At 48.1% G+C, this 5,492-nt stretch overlaps 1 protein-coding gene across 1 annotated transcript in view; it reads left to right on the top strand.

Annotated features, from left to right (window-relative positions):
- ADK (adenosine kinase) overlaps positions 1–5,492 on the top strand; it is a 505,307-nt gene that overhangs the window by 72 nt on the left and 499,743 nt on the right. The window lies entirely within an intron of this gene.

The following is a 5,492-nucleotide window of genomic DNA, read 5'->3' as shown; positions in this document are numbered from 1 at the left end:
GTGAGGGCGGCAAGGGGTGGAGCGGGCCTGTGTGCACCGGGCCGGGGAGGGGACCGCGCCGGCTTCCCGAGGGACTCAGGGTTGGTGACCCGACCCCTCCGAGCCGCCCTCCGGGACCGAGGCCCACGTGGTCGCCCAACCCGGAGCGAAGCGGCGTGGCTCGGCCTGCCCGAGGTCGTGGGTTCGAATCCCCACCCCCGTCGGCTGGGCCCCCTGGGGCGCTTCGCGTCTCGGGGGCCTGATCTGGAAAACGGGGAGGAAGACGGCCAGCCCCCCGGGGGGTGACCTGGATGACCTTGTCGCTGCCCCAGGGCTTCAGCGCTTACTGTGTGCCGAGCACTGTTAGTCATGTTGGTATGTGTTTAAGCGCTTACTAGGTGCAGAGCACTGTTAGGTAGGTTGGTATTTGTTAGGCGCTTACTGTGTGCCGAGCACTGTTAGTCATGTTGGTATGTGTTTAAGCGCTTACTAGGTGCAGAGCACTGTTAGGTTGGTATTTGTTAGGCGCTTACTGTGTGCAGAGCACTGTTAGTCATGTTGGTATGTGTTTAAGCGCTTACTAGGTGCAGAGCACTGTTAGTCAGGTTGGTATTTGTTAGGCGCTTACTGTGTGCAGAGCACTGTTAGTCATGTTGGTATGTGTTTAAGCGCTTACTAGGTGCAGAGCACTGTTAGGTTGGTATTTGTTAAGCGTTTACTGGGTGCAGAGCACTGTTAGTCAGGTTGGTATTTGTTAAGCGCTTACTGTGTGCAGAGCACTGTTCTAAGCGCTGGGGTAGATACCGGGTCATCAGGTTGTGCCACGTGGGGCTCACAGTCTTCATCCCCATTTTACAGATGAAGTCACTGAGGCCCAGAGAAGTGAATAATAATAATAATGTTGGTATTTGTTAAGCGCTTACTATGTGCCGAGCACTGTTCTAAGCGCTGGGGTAGATACAGGGGAATCAGGTCGTCCCACGTGGGGCTCACAGTCTTCATCCCCATTTTACAGATGAGGTACCTGAGGCACCGAGAAGTTAAGTGACTTGCCCAAAGTCACACAGCTGACAAGTGGCGGAGCTGGGATTTGAACCCATGACCTCTGACTCCAAAGCCCAGGCTCTTTTCACTGAGCCACGCTGCTTCTCAGCCACGCTGCTTATTAAGTGAAGTGACTTAATAATAATAATGTTGGCATTTGTTAAGCGCTTACTATGTGCAGAGCACCGTTCTAAGCGCTGGGGGAGATACAGGGTCATCAAGTTGTCCCACGTGGGGCTCACAGTCTTCATCCCCATTTTACAGATGAAGTCACTGAGGCCCAGAGAAGTGACTTGCCCACAGTCACACAGCTGACAAGTGGCAGAGCTGGGATTTGAACCCATGACCTCTGACTCCCAAGCCCGGGCTCTTTCCACTGAGCCACGCTGCTTCTCTATGCTTTACATAGTAGGTGCTTAACAAATACCAACCTTAACGGCCAAGGCGAAGTCGCCCGGGAAGAGCGGGGACCTTTGACCAGAGGGAAAGCCCCATGTGCCGGTGGCGGCGGCGGACAGGCACCAACGGTCGTCGGGGAAGGTGACACGAAAGGACAAAGTAGGGCCACCTGGCCGTGGCTCCTGGGTTGCCTCGGAGGGTGCCTTCCACTTGCTCTGTTTTGTTGTCTGTCTCCCCCGTTTAGACTGTGAGCCCGTTGTAGGACAGGGGTTGTCTCTGTTGCCCAGTTGTACATTCCAAGCGCTTAGTACAGTGCTCTGCACATAAGTAAGCGCTCAGTAACACGATTGAATCGAATGAATGAATGCTTTAAAACCCCTTGTCGGAAACCCTCGGTCCAGGACAGATCCGGGCCACCTCGCTCTTTCTTAATTTAAGGTTTGTTTTCCAAATCCTCCTAGAAATAATCATCGCCAAGAGGCTTTCCCTAACTAAGCCCTCATTTAATAATAATGATAACGGTGGTATTTAAGTGCTTCCAAAGCACTAAGTGCTGGGGGCGGGGATACAAGGTGATCAGGTTGTGCCACGTGGGGCTCACAGTTTTCATCCCCATTTTACAGATAAGGTAACTGAGGCCCAGAGAAGTGAAGTGACTTGCCCAAAGTCACATGGCTGGCAAGCGGCAGAGCCGGGATTAGAACCCATGACCTCTGACTCCCAAGCCCGGGGCTCTTTCCAGTGAGCCACACATTTCACATAGTAAGCACTTAACAAATGTCACCATTATCATTATTATCAGCTCTCCCCTCTGCTGCGACTAGACACTTGCTTGAGGGACCCCTTATAATAAAAATAATAATAGTGATAATTATGGTGTTTGTTAAGCCACGCATCAAGCACTGCATTACTAAGCATTGGGGTGAATATACACAGATCGGGTTGGAGACAGTCTTTTTTTTTTTTGTCCTACATGGGCGCACAGTCTCAATCCTCATTTTACAGATGAGGTAACTGAGGCTCAGAGAACTGAAGTGACTTGCCTGAGGTCACATACTGCAGACAAGTGACAGAGTGGGGATTAATAATAATAATGTTGGTATTTGTTAAGCTCTTACTGTGTGCCGAGCACTGTTCTAAGCGCTGGGGTAGATAGAGGGTAATCTGGTTGCCCCGGGGCTCACAGTCTTCATCCCCATTTTACAGATGAGGTAACTGAGGCTCAGAGAAGTAAAGTGACTTGCCCGAGGTCACACAGCAGACAAGTGGAGTAGGGATTAGAACCCCTGACCTTCTGACTCCCAGGCCCATGCTTTATCCATATGCCATGCTGCTTCTCCCTTATGCAAACTCATACGCACCCCAGCCCCAGGGCACTTATGTACATATCCTTGTCATCATTGATGGAATTATTGAACGCTTACTGTGCATTCTGTACTCTGTTGTATTGTACTCTCCCAAGCGCTTAGTACAGTGCTCTGTGTACATTAAACCCTCAATAAATACAACTGAGAGACTCTGCCCATTCCCCTACTGGTAATTTATTTTAATGGCTGTCTCCCATTGTAGGTTGTAAGCTCCTCGTGGAAAGAAATTGCATCTCCCAACTATTGCACTTCACCAAGTGCTTCGCCAGATTCTCCTTGGGTGAGGTTGGCAATTGGAATCTGTAAGCTAAAATCAATCGTATTTATTGAGTACCTACTGTGCGCAGAGCACTGTACTAAGCACTTGAGAGTGTACCGTATCACAGAGTTGGTAGACATGTTCCCTGCCCACAGGGAGTTCACCATCTGGGGGGGTGGGAGAGAGAAACATTAAAATAATTATAGATAAACATGTAAATGCTGTGGGGCTGAGAATGGGATGAATATTAAGTGCCCAGAGGGTACTTATCCAAGTGCTAGGGGGCAATTCAGAAGGTAGAGGAAGTAGGGGTAATGTGGGCTTAGTTCCAGAAGGCCTCTGGGAGAAGATGTGAGTTTAACAGGGCTTTGAAGATGGGAAGAGTGATGATCTGTCAGATATAACGGGGAGAAAGTTCCAGGACACAGAGGCAGGATGTGGATGAGGGGTTTGTACAGTAAAACACTAACACAGCTTCCATGTGTCAACGAGGGAAAAAGGCAAGCAAGAGGAAATCTTACGGTACCTGATATGCAATCCCTACAACAGAGTCCAAAGCTAAAAAACTGTGGCAAACTGATGACTTTAGCTTAGGAAGGAAGAACTCAAAGCAAATAGGTTGGCAGCAAGATAGATGAGATCGAGGTACAATGAATAGGTTGGTGATAGGGGGACAGAGTGTGCGGGTTGGGTTGTAGAAGGAAGTCAGAAAGGTAAGGTAGGAGGGCGCAAGGTGCTTGAGTGCTTTAAAGCCAATGGTGAGGAGTTTCTGTTTGTTGAGGTGGATGAGCAACCACTGGAGGTTCTTCAGTGGGGAAATGTGGACAGAATGGTTTCTTAGAAAAATGATCTAGGCAGCATTCTTTCATTCAATTGTATTTATTGAGCGCTTACTGTCTTCAGAGCACTATACTAAGCTCTTGGAATGTACAATTGGGCAACAGAGACAATCCCTGCCCAACAATGGGCTCACAGTCTAAAAGGGGGAGACAGACAGCAAAATAAAACAAGTGAAGTACTGGAGTGGAATGGGTTCTCCTAGGGAGTAGGTGTAGATGGAGAGTAGAAGGATACCCAGAACTGAACCTTGAGGGATTCCCACAGTTGGGGGTTGGGAGGCAGAGGAAGAGCCTGTAAATGAGAGATAGGAGGAGAATCTACAAATAGAGAAGCAGGGTTGTCTAGTGGATAGAACATGGGCCTGGGAGTCAGAGGATCTGGGTTCTAATGTCGGCTCTTCCAGTTGTCCTCTGAATGACCTTGGGCAAGTCACTTAACTTCTCTGCGCCTTGGTTACTTCATCTGCAAAATGGGACATGGACTGCGTCCAACCTGATTAGCTGGTATCTATCCCAGTGCTTAGTACAGTGTTTGGCACATAGTGCTTAACAAGTACCATTAAATCCCTGCATCACCCCACCCCCCCCAAAAAACCCAAAAAAACCTAACAGGAGAGGATACAGTCTATGAAGCCAAGGGTAGATAATAGTTATATATAGTTATATATATAAAAGTTATATAATGCATATAATTTATGCATACAATGTGTGTTTTGTATTTGAGTCCTGAAATGGGTATAGGGATGACATGATGGCTATTTGTATTTTGCACTGACAAAAGTGCTCTGCACATGGTAAAAACTTAATAAACACTATTGATTGATATTTGAAAATTGATCAGGAAGAGCTTCATAAAGGAGGCGATGTTTTAGAAAAACATTGAAAGAGGGGATTTTGGGGGTGTGGCTTGGTGAAGTGGGGAAGAAAGTCCAGCTGGGCCTAATGGCATGAGCAGTGTTTGGAAACAGGAGGGTTGAATGAGGAGGTGATGCAGAGAGCATGTACTGGGGTAGAGTGGAAGAAGGCAACTAGATACAAAGAGAAGCTACGGAGTCTCAGAGCTGATGGTAAGTAGTTTTATTTTTTCCAGAATGAACCAACCCACCTGGCCTGGCACAGAGAGGAGTCTTAGCAGAGAGGAAGAGTTCACCACTGGTGGGAAAGCCCAAGGGACTCAAGATTCTTAAGTTTGTTTGGGTCCTCATAAAGCTGAACTCAGCTTGTATAGGTTCAGACACAGAGCCTTGTGCAGAGCTGTATTCTAGGAGTGGAGTTCTTTCTGGATCTGCTGAACCAGGGTAGAGCTGGCTCGGGGTGACATGGTTAGAAATTCATTCCAGAGATTTCTGTGGCTTGCAAGTGGCTGCTTTGGTCTAACACTAGGTCTAAGCACTTCACACCTCATTCCACTACACAGCCACAGCACTTCTGTACACATCCATATGCTCTGTTGCTTCATCTATCCAAAACTCATGTCTGTCTTCTCAGCTAGATTATAACATCTTAGTACATTGCTGCACCCAGTAAGTCCTCCATAAATACCAATGTGAACTGACTGAATGATTCCAGTTACAAAACCAGTGGTTGAGGGCAGCCTCGAATCTA

The sequence above is a fragment of the Ornithorhynchus anatinus genome, chromosome 3 (assembly GCF_004115215.2).
Source record: "Ornithorhynchus anatinus isolate Pmale09 chromosome 3, mOrnAna1.pri.v4, whole genome shotgun sequence".
In the NCBI taxonomy this organism is placed as follows: Eukaryota; Metazoa; Chordata; class Mammalia; order Monotremata; family Ornithorhynchidae; genus Ornithorhynchus; species Ornithorhynchus anatinus.
The sequence above is the reverse complement of the archived record's forward strand: the minus strand, read 5'-3'. Positions and strand labels throughout refer to the sequence as shown.